This window comes from Muscardinus avellanarius, assembly GCF_963383645.1.
Source record: "Muscardinus avellanarius genome assembly, chromosome: 7".
Lineage (NCBI taxonomy): Eukaryota > Metazoa > Chordata > Mammalia > Rodentia > Gliridae > Muscardinus > Muscardinus avellanarius.
The window spans coordinates 46,877,443-46,904,583 of NC_137793.1; positions in this window are offsets into that span (position 1 = coordinate 46,877,443).

Genomic DNA, 27,141 nt, shown 5'->3' on the forward strand with positions numbered 1-27,141 from the left:
AATATTTTTGTCCCAGATACTTCCAGCTTCTATGCTGTGTTCACCATTTGTTTCTAAATCATTAGCTAATTTTCTTTATCTGCATTCCCATTTTTCTCTTTCAAGTCAGAATCATCACCTTCTTGACTTAGAACCTTTTAATAAGAATAAAAACGTCTTAAACTTTCTGTATAAATTATTCATAGTTTAGAATTTAAGTATAGTCTTTGTAGGCCATGTTTATGGTTATGACTACTGTTTGATCTAAATTTTCTATTATACAGATCTAAAGGATTTGGGAATTGGATCCCATCTTCTCTGTGTTTGTCTACAAATATTTGCTTTAGCTCAGTACAAAATTTACTCTGTGATAGAAGGAATCCTACATATTTTTTAAATATATCATAGACAGGATGCCTTCCAGATTAAGTATTATCTTCTGCTGTAAAGGTATTAACATATCCAGTAATGCCAATGTAATGCTTTTATGTGCTTTACAATGTCTTCTAGTTAACACAAATTTCTGGCTTAATATTAGCAATGATGACAGTAAGATATATCTTTAATAATCATTACATAATTTATATATACCTTTGCTGTTTTGTGTCATTCAGAAAGGCATGTTGCCTGTGATATTTCTTTCCAGGGTCAAAATGCCAATGGCTCTTTGTCTTCCAAGTAATATAATTTATAAACAAAATTTATAATCTTTTCTACTTTGCAACCTTCCTGACACAGCTTAACCTACTGTAGTTTGCTTTCTGACACTTTATTTAGCTGCAAGAATTCCTAGCAATATCAGCCATCATAAACTAAATACAAAACCAGTCACTTTATGACCCTCACTATATTCATCATCTCAGCCATATGGTCCTCCATTTCATCACTCTCCCCCTTAACTTTAATTAGATGGTTTATTTTTCTTTATATTCTAGTGAATTTCTTCTCAGTCTCTACCCAGTTCCTACTCCTTTATATTCCATGGATATTTTTTCCTCTTATCCTATATAAGACCCCAGCAATATCTTTCTACTTATGATCCCTAAATTTATACTTCTCATTTAAAATATTTACTTGTATTTTTCCTTAAGTACTTTATGTCTTGAGCTATCAATATAAAATTTACTAATCTCCCCCTTAATGGAATCACTGCCCAATCTCCAAGCTAAGTTGATATGTTTTGCCTCGGGTGCTATAGACAGAAGATCATGAGCAAACGATTAATGTAATGACACTTTGAGAAGTGGAAGACCTAAATACTGAGAAAGAGGACAAAAAGAATGTGAAAGAGGAAAGGTGTAAGCCATGCGCTATGGTGGGTAGTACTTTTGGGCATTCCCAATTTCTCTTTCCTTCTTTCTTTCTGCCTAACTTGGCTTTGCTTTCTTTAACTGCATGCTCTATCATGCTGTCAGGGTAGTTTTTCTAAAGTGTATATCTTGTTATTTCACTCCACTAAATTAAAAGTCTTCACTGGCTCTCCTTTGGTTTTAGAGTAAAATTCATGTCCTAAGCATGGGACAAAAAGTCATAATGCTCTAGCCACTGCATATTACTTTACCATCTTCTCTCATCAGTCTCCAAGGACACCTTATGATAACAAGAGGATCAATTGTCAGGCTACCCACATATGCCTGGATCTCTTTTCATTCATATATTTTTTTATTTTATTGTGTGGTACTGGGATGGAACCCAGGGGCTTTCTACATCCAGGCTACACTCTCAGACCTATTTTCTTATATTTTATTTGGAAACAGGGTCTCACTAAGTTATTGAGAGCCTCATTAAGTAGCTGAGGCTGGCTTTGAACCTGCATGATCTTCCTGTCTCAGCCTCCCAAATACTGGGATTACAAGCATGCGCCACCATGCTTGGCTTCATTCATATATTTTAAGAATACTAGCTACATTTTTTTCTTTACTTGGCTAGGCTCTATTTAATTTTTTAGATCAGTTCAAGATAAAAATTAAATTACTCATTCCTTTACCTGTTCAAATATGTATTGGATTATCAAGTATTATTCTATAATCTGAAGTTAAAGCAGTTCACAATGAGAATGAAAATATATCTTTGCATAGATTATAATCCAATAGAGAAAGTAGATAATAAGTAAGTAAATATAATACATAAAATGTTATCTAGTAAGAAATGACAAAGAGAAAGAAAGATATAAAAATATTAATAGGAATTATTTGGGCCTATAATTTTAGAAAGAATGTACTGGGAAAATTTCACTAAGGAGGAACCTTTTGATAAACACCCAAAGGAAATAAGGGGGCATTCCATGAGTATATCCTAGGAGAAAGCAGATCAGAAACAAGGAAAATAAATGCAAAGTATGAAGTTATCCAGGGTGAGAGGTTACCTGGAATGTTTGAGTAACTTTAGGAAGAGAAGGTATATTGGGGCAGTTAGTGAAGGGAGAATAGTAAAAAGTGAGGTTAAAAAAAGAGGCCCTGGCAGATAAATATATGGATAAATTATATGACTGTGGCTCTTTCTCTGAGTGGAGAGGAAAGCCTTTGAAACTGTTAAGTAAGAAGCAGAGGATGGATGGCTTGAGCCGAGAGCAGATGCAATAGGGCGAAGGTTGAAGTCAGTTTACGTACTCAGAGTCTGTAAGGATGCCATGTGAGAGAAGAGTGGCTTATCTGGGTGTTAGTGATGGAAGTGATAAGTAGCAGTCAAGTTTTGCATATACTCTGAGGATATAGCTAAAAGTTTAAATGAAGACTAAGATATTTTGAAAATAATTGAGATGGAAAGACAAAGGAGAAGGTTTGGAGAAAAGCAAAAATGGTTTTGTTTGGGGAATATTTAAGTTTGAGATGGCTAAGAATTACCCAGATCAGCATGTCACTTGGTATGCCACTGGATGATTGGGTCTAGACTCCAGGGGAAAGGTCTTTGCCATAGACACACACTGAGGATCACACAGAAGTTGACAGTAGAGTGATGTTTACCTGAGAGAGGGAAAAGAAAAAAGACAGAGGCTGGTCAGAGGATACTAAGTTACTGTTAGGTAGAAGTGACAAATTTTGTTGTCCTAATGTACAAGAGAGTGCTACAGATAAAAATGATGTATATTTCAGAAAGCTAGAAGAAAATATATTTAAAGTTCCCACCAAAAATATATGATAAATGCTTGAGAAGATGAATGTATATCTCATTTAAACATTGTAAAATGTATATATGTATTGAAATATATTGAAATATAACATTATATCCCATAAATATTTATATTTTTATGTTTTTAGGTATTAGTTAATTAAAGATAAAAGAATTATCATCATGGAGATAGGATTTATGTATTTGTATGTATGTATGTATGTATGTATGTACGTATGTATGTATGTATGTATGTATTTATTTATTTATTTATTTATTTTGGTGGTACTGGGGTTCCTGGCAACCCTTCTACCTTCAGGCTACACTCCCAGACAAATTTATTTTTTTTACTTTTTTATTTGGAAACAGGGTCTTCTAAGCCAGCGAAGCTGGCTTCGAACCTGAGCGATCTTCCTGTCTCCGCCTCCCAAGTGGGGATTACAAGCCAGTGCCACCATGCCCAGCTAGAGATAGTATTTAAATCCATGAGATCAAATGACTTTCTCAGTCAGAGTAAAAGCAAAATCTTATAATCACTAAGGAAGAGTTTATAAATAGAAAAGGCAAGATGTTCAAATACAACTTAAAGTCTCAAGGAACCAGAAAAGAGACTGAGAAGGATTGACCAGCTAAGAAGGAAAATAACAGAATATGGTGCTCTGAGTTATGGATTAAGATTATTTAGGTGTTTTTGGCTCAAGATGGCAGACAGGATAGACATAAAGCATAGGAGTGAGGGAAAATACACTGAAATAAGTCTCCCCTAGTTTTTCTGAGATAAGTAAACAAGACCAGAACAAGTAACAACTTCTTATCATCTATAACAGAGCTCACAATCTTTCATCTATAGAAACAGTGCTTTTAGATAAAAGGAATACCTAGGTAAGGCTCAGTGCCACAGCCCAGTCTGTTACAGAACTTTTTCCTAACTATTTTCTGAGTCACTGAAATCTGCATCCATAACCTGAGCTAGGGCTATTGCGCTACCCTGACAGCATCAAAGCCTGCAGGGCAAACAAAGCCCACACACACCACAGGACTAGCCGCCAATCATCCAAGGCTTCTGGGGCGCATTGCTGCCCAGGCTCTGGAGATAACCACATGTCAGGGCAGCTTGACCCCCATCCCCATAGAAGCAGCTTTGCCAGGAGCTGCTTTGGCCTGACTTGAGCCCTGCACTAAGGCAGAAAGTGCCCCCCACTGGCTCAGCTGCCCAGGGAATTCACACAGAGCAAGCCCTCCTTCCCTTCTGGCATCAACAAAGGAAACTTCAGCCTGTCTGACACCAGTGGACTCTGAGAGGCAGAGTTAAGGAAGACTCAAAAAAGCTCAAATGGAGCCCTCTAGCTTACTAAAGGACAATGGAAACAGACTCAATAAGAGGCATAAGAGTAGCCCATATACCTTTAGAACAGTATTCCTTTGTTGAAACTTCACTACCAACAAAATCAAGTCTCCAATATAAGAACATAAAGAAAACTGAAAGATTCATCTCCCTTAAACTTTGTATTCATTTAAAAAATCTTTTCAAATATATTTTTTCTTTTTTCCCAATCAGCATGCCTTTTATTACCCCTCCATTTTTGTTTTGTTTTGTTTTGTTTTGTTTTGTTTGTTTTGTTTTGTTTTGTTTTTTAACTATTGTGTTAGCTAGGACTTCCACGGTGATGTTGAAAAGAAGTGCTGAGAGGGAACATCTTCACTTTTTTCCTGATATTAGTGGGACGTTCCTCATTATTAAGTATGATGTTAGCTCTAGGGTTTTGTATATATTTTCAGCAGAGTTGAGAAGTTTCTCTCTATTCCTAGTTTTTTTTAACAATCTTTTTATTGAACATAGTTTACATTTAACCTATATTTGGTGCCCTATCCCCCTGCCCCCATTTTCCCTTCCCCCCTCCCACCAATGGTTGTCCAGGTTAACCATGTCATATTCATAATTTTACACAATATTCAGATGTAGACCCTCATTAATCAAGATAAGCCTTCCTCCTCCCCTATCTTTCCATTCAAACTTTGCTGGTATTTCCCCTCCATTATCTGGAGTCCCACTGGTATCCTCTGTGTTTCCTAGTTTGGGCATATTAGAAGAAACATATGTACCTTCTCCTTCTGTGCTTGGGTGATCTCACTTAACATAATGTTCTCCAGGGCTTTCCATCTTCTTGCAAATGATATAATTTTGTTCTTCTTTATGTCTGAATAGAATTCCATTGTGTGTATTTCCCACAGTTTTGCTATCCATTCATCTCTAGATGGTGGTCTGGGTTGGTTCCATATTTTGGCTATTACAAATTGTGCTGCTATGAACATAGGTATGCATATGTTGCTGTATTTCTCTGAATTCAACCCCTTTGGAAATATACCCAGGAGTGGTATAGCTGGATCATATGGTGGATCTATTCCCACCATTCTTAGGAATTTCCACACAGATCTCCATAGTGGTTGAACTAGTTTGCATTCCCATCAACAGTGTAAGAGAGTTCCTCTTTCCCCACATCCTCGCCATCATTTCTTGTTGTTTGATTTATTTATGCTTGCCACTCTGACTGGGGTTAGATGGAATCTCAGTGTAGTTTTGATTTGCATCTCCATGATGGCCAGTGATGAAGAACATCTTTTCATGTATCTATTGGCCCTTTGTATCTCTTCTTTTGTGAAGTGTCTATTTAGTTCATTTGCCCATTTCTTGATTGGGTTGTTGGTTTTGCTAGTGTAGAGTCTTTTGAGCTCTTTGTATATTCTGGATATTAGCCCCCTATCAGAATGGTGGCTGGTAAAGATCCTTTCCCATTCTGTAGGCTTCCTCTTTAGGTTATTGATGGTTTCCTTTGATGAGAAGAAACTTTTTAGTTGGATGTTATCCCACTTGTTTATTCTTGCTTTAATTTCCTGAGCTTTGGAGGTTTTGTTGAGAAAGTTACTGCCTGTGCCAATATGTTGTAGTGTTGAACCTATGCTCTTCTCTACTAACTTCACAGTCTCAGGTCTAATTTTTAAGGCTTTGATCCATCTTGAGTTGATTCCTGTGTTTGGTGAGATATAGGGGTTTAGATTCATCTTTTTACAAGTGGTTAGCCAGTTCTCCCAGCACCACTTGTTGAAAAGGCTGTCTTTTCTCCAGCGTATGTGTTTGGCCCCTTTGTCAAAGATTAATTGACTAAAGATGTGTGGGGTTTTTTTTGTATCTTCTGTTCTAATCCACTGGTCAGTATATCTGTTATTGTGCCAGTACCATGCTGTTTTTACTACTATATCTCTATAGTATAGTTTGAAGTCTGGGATTGTGATGCCTCCTGCATGTTTCTTATTTTTGAGAATTGCTTTGGCTATTCTAGGTCTTTGCTTTCACCATATGAAGTTCATGATTGATTTTTCTAGGTCTCTGAAGAATGTCACTGGTATTTTAATGGGAATTGCATTGAACCTATAGATCAGTTTTGGCAGAATGGCCATTTTGATGATATTTATTCTGCCTATCCATGAGCACGGGAGATCTTTCCATCTTCCAAGGTCTTTTTCAATTTCTTTGTTTAATGTTTTATAATTTTTGTTGTAGAGGTCCTTTACATCTTGGGTTAGGTTTATTCCTAGGTATTTTATTGGTTTTGAGATTATAGTGAATGGAATTGTTGTTTTTGTTTCTTTCATTGTGGATTCGTTGTTGGCATAAAAAAAAGCCACTGATTTCTTTAGGTTTATTTTGTAACCTGCGACTTTGCTGAATTTGTCAATCAGCTCCAGAAGTCTTTTGGTTGAGTTCTTTGGGTCTTCCAAATAAAGGATCATATCATCTGCGAATAAGGATAATTTTAATTCCTCTCTTCCTATGTGAATTCCTTTGATTTCCTTCTCTTGTCTGATTGCTGCAGCAAGAGTCTCAAGGACTATATGGAAAAGGAGTGGTGATAGTGGGCATCCTTGTCTTATCCCTGACTTTAGCGGAAATTCTTGCAGTTTTTCCCCATTCAATATAATGTTGGCTTTGTGTTTACAGTATATTGCCTTAATGAGGTTGAAGTACATTCCTTCTATCCCAATTTTCTGCAGTGTTTTTAACATAAATGGGTGTTGGATTTTGTTGAATGCTTTTTTCAGCATCTATTGCTATGATGATGTGGTTTTTGTTCTTGGTTCTATTTATGTGGTGAATAACATTTATTGATTTGCATATATTGAACCAGCCTTGTTTTTCTGGGATGAAACTGACTTGGTCATGATGTATTATTCTCTTGATATAGTTTTGAATGCATATAGCTAGTATTTTGTTTAGAATTTTTGCATCTATGTTCATTAAGGATATTGGGCTGTAGTTTTCCTTTCTTGAGGTGTCTTTATTTGGTTTGGAGATTAATGTGATACTGCCCTCATAGAAGGAATTTGGGAGAGTTCCATCTCTTTCAATTTCCCGGAACATGTTATGAAGTATTGGTATTAGTTGTTCACTGAAGGATTTGTAGAATTCAACTGGGAACCCATCTGGGCCAGGGCTTTTCTTTGGTGGAAGAATTTTTATTGCCATTTGTATTTCTTTGGTTGCAATTGGTTGGTTTAGGCTTACTATATCCTTTTGGCTTAGTGGAGGTACGTTAACTGTGCTTAAAAATCTATCAATTTCATTCAGGTTTTCAAGTCTATTGGAGTATAATTTTTTAAAGTAGTTTCTGATAATCTTTGGATTCTGATAATCTTTTCATTTCTAATTTTGATAATTTGAGTTGATTCTCTTTTTCTTTTGGTTAGGTTAGCCAGGGGTTTATCAATTCTATTAATCTTTTCAAAGAACCAACTTTTTGTTTTATTGATTTTTGAATTGTTTTTGTTGTTGTTGTTGTTGTTGTTGTTGTTCTCTATTTCATTTATTTCTGCTCTAATTTTAATGATTTCTTGCCTTCTGCTGGCTTTGGGAATAGACTATTGCAGAATTTCTAGGTCCTTGAGTTGTGTCATTAGGTTCTTTACTTGTGGTTCTCTGTCCTTAAGTGGGCACTCAATGCAATAAACTTTCCTCTTAATACTGCCTTCATGGTGTCCCATAGATTTTGGTAAGTTGTGTTTCTGTTTTCGTTTGTTTCCATAAATTTATTTATTTCTTCCCTAATTTCTGCTCTTACCCATTCATCATTCAATAGTGTATCATTCATTCTCCATGAATTTGAATACTTCCTTTCGAGTTTCCTGTTGTTGATTTCTACTTTTATTTCGTTGTGGTTTGAAAAGATGCAAGGAATTATATTACATTTTTTGAATTTGCTGGTATTTTCTTTGTGTCCCAGGATGTGGTCTATTTTGGAGATGGTTTCATGTGCTGCTGAGAAGAATGTGTATTCTGTAGTTCCTGGTTGAAATACTCTGAAAATGTCTATTAGGTCCATTTGGTTTATGGTTTCCTTTAGTTCTAAAGCATCTTTCCTCATTTTTTGCCTTGAAGATCGATCCAGTAGTGTGAGAGGCGTATTAAAGCCTCCCAGAATTATTGTATTTGGGTCTACTTGGGATCTTATGCCCAGAAGGGTTTGTTTTACAAATGTGGTTGCACCCACATTTGGGGCATAAATATTTACTATCATTATATCTTCTTGGTGTATTGTTCCTTTTAAGAAAAGGAAGTGCCCTGATTTGTCTCTTTTGATGTGTTTTAGTTTAAGGTCTGTTTTGTTGGATATCAGGGTTGCTACCCCTGCTCGTTTTTGGTCACCGTTGGCATGGTATATCTTTTTCCATTCTTTCACTTTCAGCCTGTGAATGTCTTTGGCTGTGAGGTGAGTTTCTTGCAGACAGCATATATTTGGATTATGTTTCCTAATCCACATTGCCAGTCTATGTCTTTTGATTGGTGAGTTAAGTCCTTTGACATTAAGAGATATTATTGAAATATGATTTTTGTTTTCTGCCATTTTGTGTTCTGTCTACTCTTGGGTGGTGTGATCTTTCTTCTTTACTTAAATGGCCTACTTATTAACTTCCTCTCTTCTCTGATTCTGAAGTCTGCTTCTTTTTTCTTCCTTATGGTTTATTTCTTTAAGAATTTTCTCTAGTGTTGGCTTTGAATTCATGAATTTTTTGAGATTCTGTTTATCCTGAAAGATTTTGGTTTCTCCATTGATCTTGAATAGTAGTTTTGCTGGATAAATAAGCTTTGGTTGGAAGTTATTTTCTTTCAGGGTCTGAATCACGTCGTACCAGTCTCTCCTAGCATTCATGACCTTGGTTGTATAGTCTGGGTTGATTCTTATTGTTTTGCCTCTATATGTCACCCGTCCTTTTGTTCTCACTGCTTTTAAGATTCCTTCCTTAGCCTCAATATTGGACATTTTGGTTATTATGTGGCGTGGAGTGGTCTTTCTTTGGTCCTGTCTCAGTGGAGTTCTGTATGCCTCCTGGACATGAAGGTCCAAGTCTCTTTCCATTTTTGGATAATTCTTTGAGATTATTTCCTTGAAGATATTACAGATGCCCTTGGTCTGTACTTCTATCCCTTCTTCAATGCCTATTATTTGTAAATTAGGACGCTTCATATTATCCCATATTTGCTGGATGTTTAGGTTTTGTTGCTGTAAAGATTTGTGTATATCGCTGACTGTGTTTTCAGTTTGGGATGTACCATCTTCTAATATTGATATTCTGTTTTCCATTTCATCTAAACTTCCAGAATTTCTTTCTATTGCTTTCTTCTTTTCACTTATTGCCTCTTTCATTTTATTCCAGACCTCTTTCTGATTCTTTTTTAGTGTTTCTATCTCACCTTTCACCTCCTCTATACTTGTTTTAAATCCTTTTATCATATTGTACATCAAGATTCTGAATTCCCCTTCTTGCATTTCTAGTAGGTCAGTATTTGTGATTTCTGCTGTCTCTTCATAATTCCTGGTTCTCATATTTATAGCGTTCTTTGTCCTGTTTTTCTGATTTCTACTCATTGTTCATGAGTATTATGCTTAGACCAATCTTAATATTAGGAGTTTAGGGGTATCAGCAAGTCAGCAGAGCTTTTCCAGTGTGGAGGATGGGTGATGTGAGAGGAGCTGGGGTGATGGGTAAAGGAGTCGGATTAGCTAGAGGATATGTTTAGGTTGAAAAAGACTTTAAGTATGATAAGGTAATATCTTGCTAAGAATGAGAGGGAGTTAACTAGTAGGACTCTTGTCGTTAGTAGCATAAGTATGGATATATGAAATACTTTGAGTATTAAACAAGGAGGTATATTTTAGGGAAAAGTTTTGGGGGAGAAGAGTATATAGGTTAGTGTGGGAAAGTTTGTAAAGAGGGGTAATGGAAGGAGCAGACAAACATAAAAAAAATCCACACAAGATATCAAGACTATTATGTAATCCAAGGAAAAGAAAGGAAAAACCAAAGGAGGAGAATATTTTTAAAAATTAATTATTTTTTAATTTTTTTCTATTTTTAATATTTTCTCTTTTTAATTTTTCCTTTATTTTTCTCTTTTTAATTTTCATCTCTAATAAATATTTACTCATTTCTCTTTTCTCTGTTTTGGTGTGTTTTCAGGGGTTCTGTTCTGGTTTCACAATTTTGTTGGTTGGATTGATCTCTTTCTTCTCCTGTTCCCTATTCATTTATCATTATCTAACATTCATTTTTTAATCCATTTATTTTGGTTTTCTGTGAAAGGGATTCTTTCTTTCTCTTTCTTTCTTTCTTTCTTTCTTTCTTTCTTTCTTCCTTTCTTTCTTTCCTTTTTTTTTTCTTTCTTTCTTTTGTTTGTCCTGTTTGTTCATATGATACTGGGCTTGTCCGAGGTTTCTTCTTTTTCTAAATAGGGCCATCTCTCTCTGTGGTTATGTCTGTCTATAGTTTAATCTGCAGTCTAGTTCAATCTGAGTCTTTACCTTTTCTTATACTTTTGTTCTATCTCATTTTCATTTTTTTGATGATTCATCTTTTTATAAATGACACCACAGTAATTTTCTCTCCCCTTCTTATTTCTCTCTATTTTAGACTGTCCCAGTTATAGTATCTTCTCCCTACCTTCACTCCATACAATAATAATATTCACCTGGCACAAAATTTCCCAAACTAGGGTGAAAACTCTGAACTACAAAGATAGGATATCAAGAAACAAATACCCTGCAGCCAGTTCTGCCAAATACAGAACAGCCAGAGGATTACCAAACAACTTTTATCCATGCATCCCCAGTGTACTGACAGTGAGAACTGGGAGAAGAGATACACCTCCATACAAATTAGAAGGAAATCTGAAAGAGCACATATTCTGTACAGCACACCAACTAACAACAACTTTGAGTATTCAAAGTGAAGATTGGTGACCCTCTTCAAGATTCAATAAATCCTGTCCAGATCACATGGCAGCCTAGAGGAGGTAACCAAGCAAAGCATAACTCTAAAATATCCCAGTTATGCAGATGATATACCCATTAAAGAAGCAGTGAAAATTAAGTTTACATTTGAGGTTAACACACAAGTAGAAGAAGTAAACAAATAGAAACCAAGTCATATTTCATCTCAAGTTCCTAAGTCTTCTAAAAATATGGGAAAATGTCCACCAAAACCACAACTAATGTTTATAACCTCACCACAATAGAATCCACTCAAACAGAGGTGGAAATGATGTTTGAGATAATTTGAAATTTTGATATTAAGTATGATCAGTGACTTCAAAAAGAAAATCAATGAGAGCATTCAGGAAAGTAAGAAGTATCTCCATCCAGAAATAAGAAAAAAAAAATCTGAATGAATTGTAAGGCTTAATAAACAATTACATTGAAGCTATAACCAAAAGACTAGACCACATGGAAAACAATATCTCAGCTATAGAAGTACACTCAAAACTGAAAATAAAGTCATGCCTTTAGTAAAAAGAACAACATGACAGCAGGATCAGAATATCCAATAGCTTTAGAATAATTTTTAAAAGATCAAACTGGAGAGTAATAGTCATTGAAGAAGGCCTGGAAGATGAGGCAAAGGGAATGAAGAATCTCTTCAACAAATAGTATCAGAAATAAATTCCCCAAACTTGGATAAAGATGAGGACATCTAAGTACAGGAGTTATCCAGAACCCCAATCAGACAAGACCAAAAAAGAAAATCCCCATAAAACATCATAATAAGAATAAGCAAAATGGAGACTAAGGAGAGATTCCTAAATTTAGAGCAAAAACCAGCTGACATTCAGAAGTAAACTTTCCAAACAAATGGAGATTGAATGCTACATTATTAAATGAAGACTGAATCAAAGAAGAAATAAGGGGAGAAATTTAAAAATTCCTAGAAACATGAAGATAAAGACACAATATGTCAAAATGTATGGGACACCCTGAAGACAGTATTAGAAGAATATTTATAGCATTAAGCACCCACATAAAAAAATCAAAAGGTTTTAAAATAAATGATCTAATGATGTACCTCAAAGCCCTGGAAAAGTAGGGACAAACTAACCCTAATATCAGGAAAATGTAGAATATATCAAAATCAGAGCATAAATTAATGAAATACATTATTAGAAAATATTTTGAAAAGATATAATCAAATAAGATAGAAAATTCAGAGAAAATTCACAAATTATTAGATACCCGCAACTTATCTAAACTGGACCAAAAGGATAAAAAAAGCCTAAACAAATAAGTAGGAGCCAAAGAAATTGAAATAGCAATAAAAGGTCTACCATTAAAGAATATAGGCTCAGGTGGATTCCCAGCTGAATTCTATAAAACTTTCAAGAATAATTAACTCCAATCTTCTTTAAATTGTTCTATGAAATAGACAAAGAAGGAAAACTACCAAATCTAACTTATGAAGCCAGAATCACCTTGATCCCCAAGCCAAATATAGATGCCATGAGAAAAGAAAATTATAGATGAATATCACTGATGAACATAGATGCAAAAAATTTTAAAGAAAATATTAGCAACTCACACTCAAAACTGCATCAAGAAACTAGCTTATAATGACCAAGTAGGATTCATCTCAGGAATGCAAGGCTAGCTCAACGTTCACAAACCAATAAATGTAATTCACCACAGTAATAAAGCTGAGAACAAAAATCACATGATTATTTCAATAGATGCAGAAAATCATTTGACAAAACTCAATACCCTTTAATGACAAAATTGCTGAGAAAATTAAGAATAAAAGGAATCTACCATGACACAATAATGGCTATATACAACAAATCCAAAGCCAACATCATTATGAGTGGAGATTCTTAAGAGCAGAAAGACAAGGATGCCCACTGTCACCACTCCTATTACACATAATACTTGAAACTCTAGCATATGCAATAAGAAAGTAATACAAATACATAAAGAAGAACTGAAACTATCTTTGTTTATGGATGACATGATCCTTTACATAATCGATCCAATAAACTCTTTAAGAAGACATTTATAAATAGTTTCAGTAAAGTAGCAGGATACAAAAATTAATACATGAAAATCATTAGCATTTTTTATACCAACTATGAATCCACTGAAAAGAATAGAGAAAACAATTCCATCCACAATAACCTCAAATAAGATGAAATATTTAGAAATACATTTAATGACATAGATGAAAAATGTCTATAATAAAATTATAAATCACTAAATAAAGAAATTGAGGATTTTAGAAGATGAAAATAACCCTCATTCTCTTGGATAGAGAGAATAAATATAATGAAAATGTCCATTCTATCAAAAGCTAACTGCACAGTCAAAAAATTCCTCACAAAATGTCATCATCATTTTTCATAGCCCTACAGAAATCAGTTATTAAATTTATATGGAAAATCAAAACACTCAAACTAGCCATAGCAATTCTCGGCAATAAGAACTATGCTGGAGGCATCACAATATTAGAATTTGAATTGTTTTACAAACCAGTAGTAATTATAAAAATCATGATGTTGGCATGAAAACAGACACATAGAGCAGTGGAACAGAATAGAATACTGAGAAACAAAGCCCCATATCTATAATCAGTTGATCTTTGATCAATGTGCCAATGGCAAACACTGGAGAAAGTTCAGCCTTTTCATGAAATGCTATTGGGAGAACAGGCTATCCTATGGAAAAAAATAGAACTTAATCCAAACTTCTCACTTTGCTCAAAAGTCAGCTCAGTATGGTTCAAAGACCTAGAAATTAGACCAAAAATCTTGGAACTGCTGGAAGAAGATATAGGACTAACACTCCAACAAATGGGTTCCATTAGAAATGTCCTCAATAAAACTTCAAAGACCAGGAAATTAAAACAAGAATTAATAAATGTAATAGCATTACATTAAAAAGCTTCTGTACAGCAAAGAAAACCATTAAATTCTATATATAGAGTCTACAATATGGGAAAAGATCTTCACTACCTAATCATCCTCTAACAAAGGTCTGACTGAGACCTGAAGATCATGGTTCCTGGACAATCTTAGCTACCTAGTGCGGCCCTTCATAACTCAGTGAGACCTTGTTTCAAATTTAAAAAAAAAATTAAAAATAAGGCTGAGGGTGTAGCTTGGAGGTACAATGACCCTGGGTTCCACCCCAGTACTGCAAAAAACAATCTATAAAAAGCTTAACACTAAAAAAAAAAAAAAAAAAAAAAAACTCATTAAAAATGAACAACAAAACTGAATAGGTACATTTCAAAAAAACAAATAGAAATGGCCAATAAATATATGAAAAAAATCTTGATCATTTTTAGCAATCAGGGAAATGCAAATCAAAATTACACTGATCTTCCATCTCACTCCAGTTAGGATCAAGAACACAAATAATAATAATAAATTCTAGTGAAGATGGAGAGAAATAAGAACCCTATTACATTGTTGGTGGGACTGCAAACTAGTACAGCCCTTACAGAAATCATTATGGAGATTTCTCAGAAGATTGAGTTTGGAACTACCACATGACCTAGTGATGGCACTCCTGGGCATTTCCCAAAGGAAATTAAATCAAACTATAATCAGACTTTCATATACATGTTCATAGAATTACAATTCACAATAGCCCAACTATGGAATCAGCCTAGATACCCATCAATAGATGAATGGACCACAAAACTATGGTATGTACACACAACAAAATTTTACTCAGTCATACAGAACAAAATCACACCATTTTCAGCAATATCAATGGAATTCAAGAATATACCAAGTGAGTATACCCAGTCTGAAAGAATAAGTAGATGTATATTCTTTCTTATATGTGGAAGCTAGATAATCAGAAATAAGTGCAACATCAAATATATGAGTAGGGACTCCAGAGGAATGACTGAGTGATTAAATAAAGGTGGGGGGAGACAAGATCATAATGAATGCATCATAGAAATAATGCCATGAACATTTATAAAATTGCCAATTCCAATCTCAAAGACTTCCTGGGTAAGGTTGAAGAGGGACCCAGTGGGGAAGGCAACAAGATTTGTATGCATGTATTTTTCTAGCACTCTGTACCCAATATGATGTAAAACTATAATGCACCCAATGATAAAAAAAAAGATCATTTAGGCTTCAGTAATAAAGTGACACAAATATTTAATGGTTTAAACATATGGATACTTTTCTCTTTCTCACATACTATTTGAGCCAGATGTTAAGTGAGTTCTTGTTTCTTATGCAATGAATTAGGTATTTATGTTCTCTCTAAAGTAGTCCTGGTTCTTACATTTCCTATGCTTTACTGTTTGCATCCATAAGTACATATGACATGGTTGAAGAGAGTACATCTACTTGGTTCATCTGGCCTGGAAACTGTGTACATGGCACTCTACTTATGATTTCATATTCTGTTACTCATTTGTTTTGTCATACTTTTCTGCAAATGAAACTTGGAAATAAGGTATGTGTGCTCCACAAGAAGAAACTGAAATCTAGGTATTAATAAAATTTTATCATAAATTATATAACTAGCTACTGCTACACCAATAGCTAGTTATCTGTTTAATACTAAGAAACTTTACATTCAATGCCTCACAGAATTCTTATTTTCCCTTAACTGTTTTCATTATTTTTAAAGGACTGGTTATATAGCTCAGTGATTGAGTGCCCCTGGGTTCAATCCCCAGTACTGTTGAAAAGAAAAGAAATTGTATTAGCATCCTTCCAATCTGAGAAAGACACCTCACTTCCAAGCTTTCCATTTTTGTTATCTCTTTGACTTTAACTCTTACCAGTCCAAAGATGCTGTTATTTTTTGTTGCTTTTTTAAAGTTTTTCTTTATTGGTGTAGTCATACATTTTAATGAAGTACAAGATGTAGAGTCATACATGTAAACATCAGTCATTTAGTCCTTCCCCAATCCCCATCCCATTTTGTCCCTGCTTCCTTCTTCTCATATTTGGCTTAGTGATTGACATTGGTATGTTTGTTAATGTACATCATGTGCATTAGGGAATTTCCCTCTTACTCCCTCCAATCCCCCTCAGTTAGGTCACCTTATTTGCTCATCTATAGTTTCTCCTTCTGAGTCTAGAATCCTTCCTATGATCCATTTTCTCCCTAGCTTCTGCATATTAGAGTATACAATTTCTTATTTTTTGTGACTGACTAATCTCACTTAGCATAATGTTCCCCAGTTCCATCTATTTCCCCCCAAATGACATAATTTTGTTCTTCTTTATAGCTGGATAAAATACCATTGTGTACATATTCCATACTTTTGTAATCCATACATCTGTTTATGGACATCTTGGCTGGTCCCATAATTTGGCAATAGTGAACTGTGCAGCTATGAACATAAATACACATGCATTAGTTTGGTAGTTTGTCTTCCATTCTTTTGGGTAGATACTCAGAAGTGGTATTGCTGGATCAATGAAGTTGATGACAATACTTATTTGGGTATTGCCCCATGGCTTGCAAATTAACAAGGGCATTTGAATGTTCAGTACATATTGTTGCATCAAAAGATGAAAGCATTGAAAATGTAAGATATTTTGAAGTTTACATAATAATCTGGTAACTCAGATTTTACTTCTTTTTCTTTGATGGGCTGTGTGAGGTTTGAGAGATTAAATATCTTGTTTAAAATCACATAGCGAATGAAGGATGGATTTGTTCCTTGAATCCAATTTTTCCAATTTCAAAAATATAAATAGCATTGACCATTCTAATCCACTTATATTCACTTGAAAAAAACCTAGAATGAAAATAAAATATTTAAAGGGCTAAATTCTTGATATGTAATTCACTGAGTGATATGTAATTCACTGAGAGTTTTACTATCACCTCTACCTAAGTATTGCTATTGGATTATGCAAAATGATTTATTTTGGTTCTCTAATGACATTATATTGAGTAGAGAGTTAGCAACAAACACATTGGCATTAAAATTTAAAATTATTGAGGTAAGCTAAAAAATAACAATTGTGATTCATGAGATGATTCAATTAAGGTAGTAAAAATTAGAAGGGAGAAGAGTATAAACAGAGCTATAATATTTAAACAAACTCTGAGATGTTCATGGAAGGTCAAGAACATTCAGTGAAGAAGAGCCAATCTCACCCTGCTTCTGATAAAGGCTACAATACTGTGCTATTGGAGATATTTGCATTTCAATTTTAATCCCTGGGCCCAGTGTTATACCGGGCAATAAGAATTTATGACTATGGCACTTGTATTAGCAAGTGACAGCAAACCTCAAACTTTGTCTTCTTGGACTTTTCCTTTCAGCTTTAATCTTTGTCTGTCAGCTTGGTAATATTGTTATTTCATGGAAATATTGGCATTGCAGCAGTTTCTACACTCACCTTGTCCTTCCTTGGAATCCAGAGCAGAGTGAAGCACAGGTGTCAGTAAGAGCCATGGGATTCACCTTGGTTCCTTTGGCTTGGGTCGCATGATTGACCACTAGATATCTCCAGGCAGCCATGTCCCCACAACCATATAGATACCCAAGTGAAAATTAGCAGGATTTTCAAGGAAAAAATAAATACCTCATAGTGTGCAGAATAAATTGAGAGAATTTGAGACAGAGATAAATATTTTTAAAAAGAAGTCTGTCAGGGCATGATCAGGATTTTTTTTTTTCCAATATTGAGGATGAAACCCAGGGGCACTATACCTCTGAGCTACACTCCTCAGCTGTTTTAAAATCTTTATTTTGAAACAGGGTCTCATTGAGTTGCAAAGGGCCTCACTAAGTAGCTGAGTGTGTCTGTGAACCACAATTCTCCAGTCTCAGCCTCTCAAATGTTGAGATTACAAGCATACACCACTACCCAGTCATAATCAAGATTTGTTTATTAGTCTATTTTTGAGCCTAGAATAATGACTGTATATAGTGCCTAATATATTTTTGCTAGATAAATTATTAAATAAGTGAATAAATGTATATTTCCTTCTGGCTAGATCATATGATATGCATGAAAATATAAGGTAGTATATAAAAGTCAGGCAAGGAAAAGAAAAAATAATAAACCACATGAAACAATTTTCATTTTGAATTATTATTTATGTAGTTTTGGTACTTACCAGCTATTACCTACTGAGCCAGCTGCTCCTCACTGCCCTGTTTGTAGAAGGCTTTTCCTACTGTTATGGCAGTGAATCCAAGAACATGCACACTGCTTTTTAACCACAGACTAAGCCAGCAAAAACTATGAAGGTATATCTTCTACAAAAATAATCATGCACTGCATTTCAAAGCCAAAGCATGAAATGTGTTTTTGCCATCTGCTCTTTGAGAATATCTGAACCATTGCTCTCCTCTATTAGTGTGGGTAATTGTGCAGAGAGTGCACACAGTGCAAAATGGGAATCACTGACTACAGGGAATCACTGACTACAGGCAAATCACTGACTATAGCTGTACAGGTCTTAAAATTTATAGCTGATCATTAGCTTTCTTTTGTTAAAAACAAACAAGCAATATTTTTTTTCTAAATTCTTTTCCAGTGGTTGTGATGGATGATGGTTAGGAACATATTAATGAGAATGGCAGAAGATAAAAGTACATCATTGAAAATATGACTTTCAGATTAGGGTAGTCAACTTGGAACTTTACATACTTATTCAGTTAAAGTGCCTTTGCTAATATTTGGAAAACTCTTCCAACTCTTCTTTTAGTTTGGACTTCAATTTCTAACCAAGTAAGACCCTTTTTTTGTGGTACCAGGGATAAAACCCAGTGTCATATCTCTAAGCTACACCCCCAGTCTTATTTTTTTATTCTTTATTTTGAAACAGGATCTCACTGAGTTGCAAAGGACCTCACTAAGTAGCTGAGAATGTCCATGAACCACGATCCTCCTGTCTTAGCCTCCCAAATTCTGGGGTTACAAGTGTGCACCATCACACCTAACAAGAAGACCCTTTTGAAAATTTTTATTTTAAAAGAAAATTTTTGAAAATTCTGATGTTTTGGTTAAAGCATTAGAGTTCACATTAAGCAGTTTCATTCCATATCTCATCTTAGTCATACTAGCCAACCCTAGCAAAATGTACAGCTACATGAATGTGTAGGCTATTTATATACCAAAGTTATGTTGCTGTGCTGTTATGGTTTAAATATGGAATGCCCTCCAAAACCTCCTGCATTGAAAGCCTGGTTCCCAATATGTTAAGATTCAGAAGTGGGACTTTTAGGAAAAGGTGGGATTAAGAAGGCTCTGATATTGTCAATGGATTAATTGATTGAGTGGATTAATAATTTCAATGAACTACTAGTGGTAACTGTAGTCAGATTGGGCCTGGGTGGAGCAGGTCGGTTAATGGAGGGATGGCATATCTATCCTTGGCCCCTTCTTATTTCTCTTTCACTTTGCTTTCTAGCTACCATTAGCTGAGAAGCTTTTTACTGCCATGTCCTGCCATCATCATGTTTCTTTCTGGGAGCTATTCAACCATGGACTGAACATCCAAAGCCATGAGCCAAAACATTTGTTATTGCCAGGTATTTTGGTTATAGTGATAAAAGCCGGCTAACACATATGTACTCCTCCATCAAACATTAATATAATTTCTATTAATATTTCTATGAAATATTAATTTTACTGCTTAATATTCATCACATTCCTGATTATTTTCTCATTAGACAAATTTTATGTTTATGATTAATAAATATTTCCATATGGAGAAAATCTAAAAGAGTACATTATAACTATATAATAAAAAATGGTATGGTTGATTGCATCAATTGTTTATATTGAATCTAGACAAATCAGCTAAGGAGAAGTTAACCAATACTTTTCAGGCATATGCTTTATACTCTTTATAAAAATTAGTATTCATTATTTCTACTTTTCTTTTTAAGGTACAATTGGGTAGACAGAAAGTGTTTGTCAGACATAAAAAGATTTTGTTAATACTAAGAATGAAATAGTAGAACAAATTTTAAACATTTATTTTTATTAAAACATGTTAATTGAATTCATTATAATATTTCATACATGCATATAGTATGCAGTGTGGATAACCATTCATATTTTTTACCCTCACTTCTCTACTCCTGGTCTGCACAGAAGCCTTCACACTCCCTCATAATTATGATTTTTCTTTTGGGTTGACTTTTTTTTTCTATATATATATAAGAGAGAACAAGTAATTCTTGTATTTTTGCTCTGGCTTATTCAACAGAATATGACCTCCATATTCATCCATTTTGCAGAAAATGACAGGATTTCATTATTTGTCATGGCTGAATGATACTCTCTTGTGTATAAAAATAATATATTTGCACATTTAATACTATATATATTCAACTGTTTATAGGTACCTAGAATATTTCCATACTTTATTGTGATTACCACCACAATAACACAGGCATTTTTTTTGGCTGACCTGATTATTTTCATAGATATGCACAGGAAAAAATAACTGAATGGTATATGGTATTTTCAGTTTTAGATTTTAGTAAAGTCTCTATACTGTTTTCCATAGTGAATTTATTAATTTATATTTCTTTTTTTCTTTCTTTTAACAATTTTTTATTGAACATAAATAGTATACATTAAAACTATATTTGGTGCCCTCTCCCCACTACCCCCATTTTCCCTTCCCCCCTCCCACCAATGTTTGTCCAGTTTAACCATGTCTTATTCATAATTTTACACATGTTCAGATGTAGACCCTCATTAATCAAGATAAGCCTTCCTCCTCCCCTATCTTTCCATTCAAACTTTGCTGGTATTTCCCCTCCATCATCTGGAGTCCCACTGGTATCCTCTGTGTTTCCTAGTTTGGGCATATTAGAGGAAACATATGTACCTTCTCCTTCTGTGCTTGGGTGATCTCACTTAACATAATGTTCTCCAGGGCTTTCCATCTTCTTGCAAATGATATAATTTTGTTCTTCTTTATGTCTGAATAGAATTCCATTGTGTGTATTTCCCACAGTTTTGCTATCCATTCATCTGTTGATGGTGATCTGGCTTGGTTCCATATTTTGGCTATTACAAATTGTGCTGCTATGAACATAGGTATGCTATAAGAGTTCTTTTTTCTTCAACCATTGGCAGCATTTTTATAACAACCATCCTTACTGAGGTAACATGGCATTTCACTGTAGTTTTGATATAGATTTCCTTGATGGCTAATGATATTGAGCATTATTCATATATTTGTTGGCCAATTATACTTATTTTTTAAAAAAGTATTAATAGAGGTCATTTTCTCCTTTTAAAATATTGGATAAATTCTCTCTTATGATTAAGTTTATTGAGTTCTTAATGTACTGTGTTATTAACTGTTTGTCAGATAATAGCTTGCAAAAAATTTCTCTATTTTTAAAGGAATTCTCCTTTTTATTTTATTTATTTATCACTTCTCAGCCTTTTGGCTAAGACCAAGTGTATTTTTATAATGTATTTTTATTGGTGCATTTTAGTCTCACATAATAAGATAAATTATGCTGACAATGACAAACATGCACAGAGTACTTGGTAGGAATTCTCTTTACTCTGTGCAGAATTTTTTTGGTTTGATGTAATCACATGTGTTAATTTTGCTACTGCTTTTATTTCCTGTGATTTTGAAGTCCTATCTAGTGCCAAGGTCTTGAAATGCTTCCCCTTTGTTTTCACCTTGGAGTTTTAGAATTTCAGGTCTTAATACTAAGGTCTTCAATCCATTTTGAGTTGGTTTTTGTACAGCGTGAGAAATAGAAATCAAGTTTCTATCTTCTGCATTTGGATAACCAATTTTCCCAAAACCTTTTGTTAGAGAGGCCATCATTTCTCCAATATTAGAATCAGAAGGTTAGAGATGTGTGGATTTATTTCTGAGTTCTCTGTTCTATTCCATTGGTCTATATTTATGATTTTATCCCAATATCATATTGTTATGGTATTATGGCACTGTAGTATTTCCTTAAATCAGGTATTATGATGTATATAGTTTTGTTCCTTTTGCTCAAGATTGCTTGTCTATGCAGAGTATTTTGTACTTTCAGAGGAATTTTAGGATTTTATCTATTTATATGAATAATGCCATTGGTATTTGCATGGGGATTGCATTGAATCTCTAGATCACTTTGAGTTATATGGACATTTTTAAAATTTTTTATGTGGAATATATTGAAAATGGCATACATTTAGACCATGCTTGGTGCTCTCTCCTCCCCAGCCCCTCTCCCTTCTCCCAACAATGAGTGTCCAGGTTAACCATTCAACTTTTACACATATTCAGATGTAGCTCCTCCATTAACCAACCTCAGACTTCTTCTTCTCCTATCCTTCCAGTCTAGCTTTGCTGAGATGGACATTTTAACTATATTATTCTTTCAGCCCATGGACATGGAAGATCAATCTACCCTTTCCTATCTTTATTCTCTTTTATGACCCTTTTTTGATTTTCAATTGTGTATGTTTTACACTTCCTTAGCTAAGTTTATTCGTGTGTGTGTGTGTTTGTGTGTGTGTGTGTGTGTGTGTGTGTGTGTGTGTGTATGCATATAACTATTTAAATGGGACTCTTAATAATTTTTCTCAGAAAATTTATTATTAGCACATAGGAAAACTAAAATTTTATATATTGATTTTCTATACTTTTACCTAACTGATTTTTTATCATTTACTTATGGGAGACTTTAGTTATTGCTATGTACAGAATCATATATTTTGAGAAGAGGAATAATTTTATTTTTTTCTTTCATATTTATATGTATTTTATTTCTTTATTTTGTCTGGTTACTCTGGTTAAAATATCCACTAATATACTGAGTAAGAGTAGTTAAGACTGGACAAACTTGTCTTATTTCTGATCTTAGATGAAATGGTTTAGTCTCTCCTACTGAATATGATGATGACTGTGTGATTGTTATATATGGCACTTACATTGAGGTATGGTTTTCTATACCTAATTTATTCATAGATTTTATTAGGAAGGGATGTATAATTTTATCAAATGCATTTTGTGCATTTATTGACATGATCATATGATTTTTATTCTCTCTTCTGCTTATGTAATATATTTTGTTTACTGATAAATATATAATGAAACATTCTTGCATCACTGGAATAAAAACAACTTGATCATAGTGTATTATCTGTCTAATGTGTCACTGAATTCAATTTGCTATTATTTGATTAAAGAGTTTTATGTTTATTTTGTCATATATACTTATTTTATTTTGTTTCTTTGTTATTTTCTTGTCAGGTTTTGGTAAGAAGGTAATGCTGAAATAAGTTTAGAAGGGTTCTCTCTCTTTCAATTCTATAAAATATCCCAAGAAACTGGTTCATCTTAAATAAGAGTTTGGTAAAATTTGTTCATCATAAAAACCATCAGACTTAATCTTTTCTTTATTTGGAGGCTCTTTTTACTGACTTAATGTCTATACTTATTACTGTTCTGGTCATGTTTCTACATGCTTTTGGTTCAATTTGGTAGATTATTCATGTCCAGAAATTTGTTCATTTATTTGGGATTTTCAAATTTTTAAGCATATATTTTTCAAAATAATATTTAATGTTCTTTTGTACTTCTGTGATATCAGTTGAAATGTCTCAATTTTTATTTCTAGTTATATATAATTAGGTCTCTTCTGTTTTTTTTTTTTCTTTATTTAGTCTGGCAAGTGGTTTGTCAGTTTTGTTTATCTTTTCAAAGAATCAACCCTTAGTTTTATTTATTTATCTATTTTTTACGGTACTGGGGATAGAACCCAGAGACATTGTATCTCCAAGCTACACCTCCAGCCTTATTTTTTTATTCTTTCATTTTGAAACAAGGTCTTACTAAGTTGTGAAGGGCCTCACTAAGTAGCTGAGGCTGTCCATGAACCACAATCCTCCATTCTCAGTCTCCCAAATGGTGGGATTACAAGCCTATGCCACCATGCCTGGCACTAATCTTATATTCTACTTAATTTTTATTTACTTCTACTCTTATCTTTATTATTTTATTCTGCCAAAGTTTTATTTTTTTTGCTCTTCTGTGTTCTTAGGGGGTGAATCTTTATGTTGTTTATTTGAAATATTTTTTAAAATGTCAGTATTTATTGCCTTAAACTTTCCTCCTAGAACTGTAGTCATAATCTTATTGGAGTAGAAGATAGTGGAGACTTACATGCACACATCATTTATTTAACCCTCCCCCAATTTTTGAAGGGGACAGTTGAATCAGAGTGGAATAAAGAGGAATAGCAAAATCCATTTAGTTTTGCATTAAGATAAACCAATTTATTCTATATGTTAGCAGTGTAAGTGTTTAAATAGTGGCTCACTTGCTTCGAACTCAGTCATATTCCTAGTTAAACTGTATCTTTAATGGTACCAAATAAAGATGATTATTGGCCCAAGCTAGTCCATTTGAACATGTGTAGATAAATATACAGTGTTTGTTTTTTATGGTACTGGGCATAGAACCCAGGGGCATTTTACCTCCGAGCTACACTTCCAGCCCTATTTTTTATTTTTTGTTTTTTAAATAGGGTCTCACTGAGTTGTAAAGGGCCTCACTACCTAGTAGCTGAGGCTGTCCACTGACCACAATTCTCTTGTCTCAGCTTCCTAAATGCTAGGATTACAAGCATGCACCACCATGTCTAGCTCATAAGTATACAATTTTAATGACTATTGCTTATTGGACCAGATTTTTCTTTTTTTTTTCCTTTTTTTTTGGTTACTGGGCATCCCCAACCCTCTTTTTAATTTTTGTTTTTGTATTTAATTTAGAACAGGGTATTCTTAAGTTATTGAGGGTCTTTTTAAATTGCTTAGGCTGCCCTCAAATATTTGCTCTTCCAGTCTCAGCCATCCAAGTACTGGGATTACAGGTGTATCCCAACACATCCAACTAAACCAGCACTTTTATTTTGGGAACAATTCTCCACCCACTTTATGTGTATTGCATAAGTTTTCAATTGTACTAAGTTCTGAATCACCAGGAGGGACTGATATATGATTCAGTTTGACAGTGTATTTCAAAGTATGCCCTGGATTCTAAGGCTTCCTAAGGTCAAATAGTTGTGTGACTGTGGAACTGATGAATGAAAAGTTTCAGCTTAATGCTAAAATATTGAGTAAAAGAAGAGAATTAAGAAAAAAACATGAAACTATGGCAACCTAAGAAGAACAATAGATGTGAGAAAATGGTGATTTCCCATGTTCTTCCCTATCATTCCCTGTTGATACCCTACCACCACTGCTTTGTACCCAGTTCATAGGGTTGCAGCCTAAAAACAACCCACTAATGGCTTTGGCTCTCCTCGCAAGGCTGCTGGACCATTCTTCCCCTATCAAAGGCCCAAGTAGAAGCCACTGAAATGAGGCCTGATTGGAAGCCAGGGACTGCTGAATCACAGCTGTGATGGGTGTGTTACTTTACTCTTTCTTTATTATTTAATGAGAGACCAGAAGCTGAGAAGTTACATGATAAATTACAGATCTGTGTTTGAGGAAAAAATTCCTTACAGGTCAAGACTATTATTCTGTAGGATATCAGCCACTTTTATATCTTATCTAAGAATCTTATGGTAGCAATTATTTAAATGGCTTCCTTGATAAACTATATAAAATCCTGTTCTTAATTATATTACTTGTTCCCTCATTTAATTAATAAGCCAACCCAATTCTTTGACCCACTTTTTATTATTTCAACATGTTTATTTCTAATTTTTCCAAAAGTTACACTGTGTCATATCCCAAGAAGACCCAGGTAAATCCAACAGATAGGAGGAATAATATTTAGAGAGAAAAGGAGAATCATTTATCACCTTTATATTAATAAAGTATGTAACATACTCTAAGTGTCATCCAGCCAAATGACAATTATACCCAAATGAAAATTGCAGCTCCACAAAAAAGCTTTTGTGGGAGATACTCAGGATTAGCCATTTGTTGGGAGTGTAAAGGTGGAATGGTATAAGTATGCTCTATATGGTATTATATGAGATGAAAAATACATCAGTTCTCCATACCACAAAATGGCCTCCCCTTTATTTTACATCAGCCACTAAAATTTGAAGGTCATGTTAACTGAGTTTATAATAAAAGGACAAAAAATTATAGGTAATGCTAATAAGTCCAACTTTTTAATAAGTAAAGCAAGATAAAACCCCCATCCTTTTCATGGGGAAATCTACAAGTCAATCTTTCTTGATATCTAATGTCACAAAGCAACTATGGAGTCTGAAATCAAAGGAAATACAAGCAGCTTCAAGAGAAGCAAAGACCCAGCACTGGCTTATGTGGGGCAGAGCCCAGGAAAAAGATAGGTTTTCTAGAAAGAGTAGGGCATGGTGGTGCATGCTTGTAATTCCAGCATTCACATTCAAGAGGCTGAGACTGGAGGATCATGGTTTGCAGACAGTCTCAGCTACTTAGGGAGGTCCTCTGCATCTTAGTGAGACCCTGTTTCAAAATAAAGAATACAAAATAGGGCAGGGGGTGTAGCTCAGAGGTTGAAAGCCCCTGGGTTCCATCCCTAGGCCCACAAAAACATATTCTCTTATATGATAAAATTATACCACACCTTCATATCAATTCAAAATAATTAAAGACAAGATTATTTACATGCATGAATTTCCATGTTTACAGCAGCACAGTTTACAATATCCAAATTATGGAACCAGTCTATATATCCATCAGAAGATAAATGGAAAAAGAAAGTGTGGCATATATGCACAATGGAGCTTTATGCATCCATATAAAAAGAACAA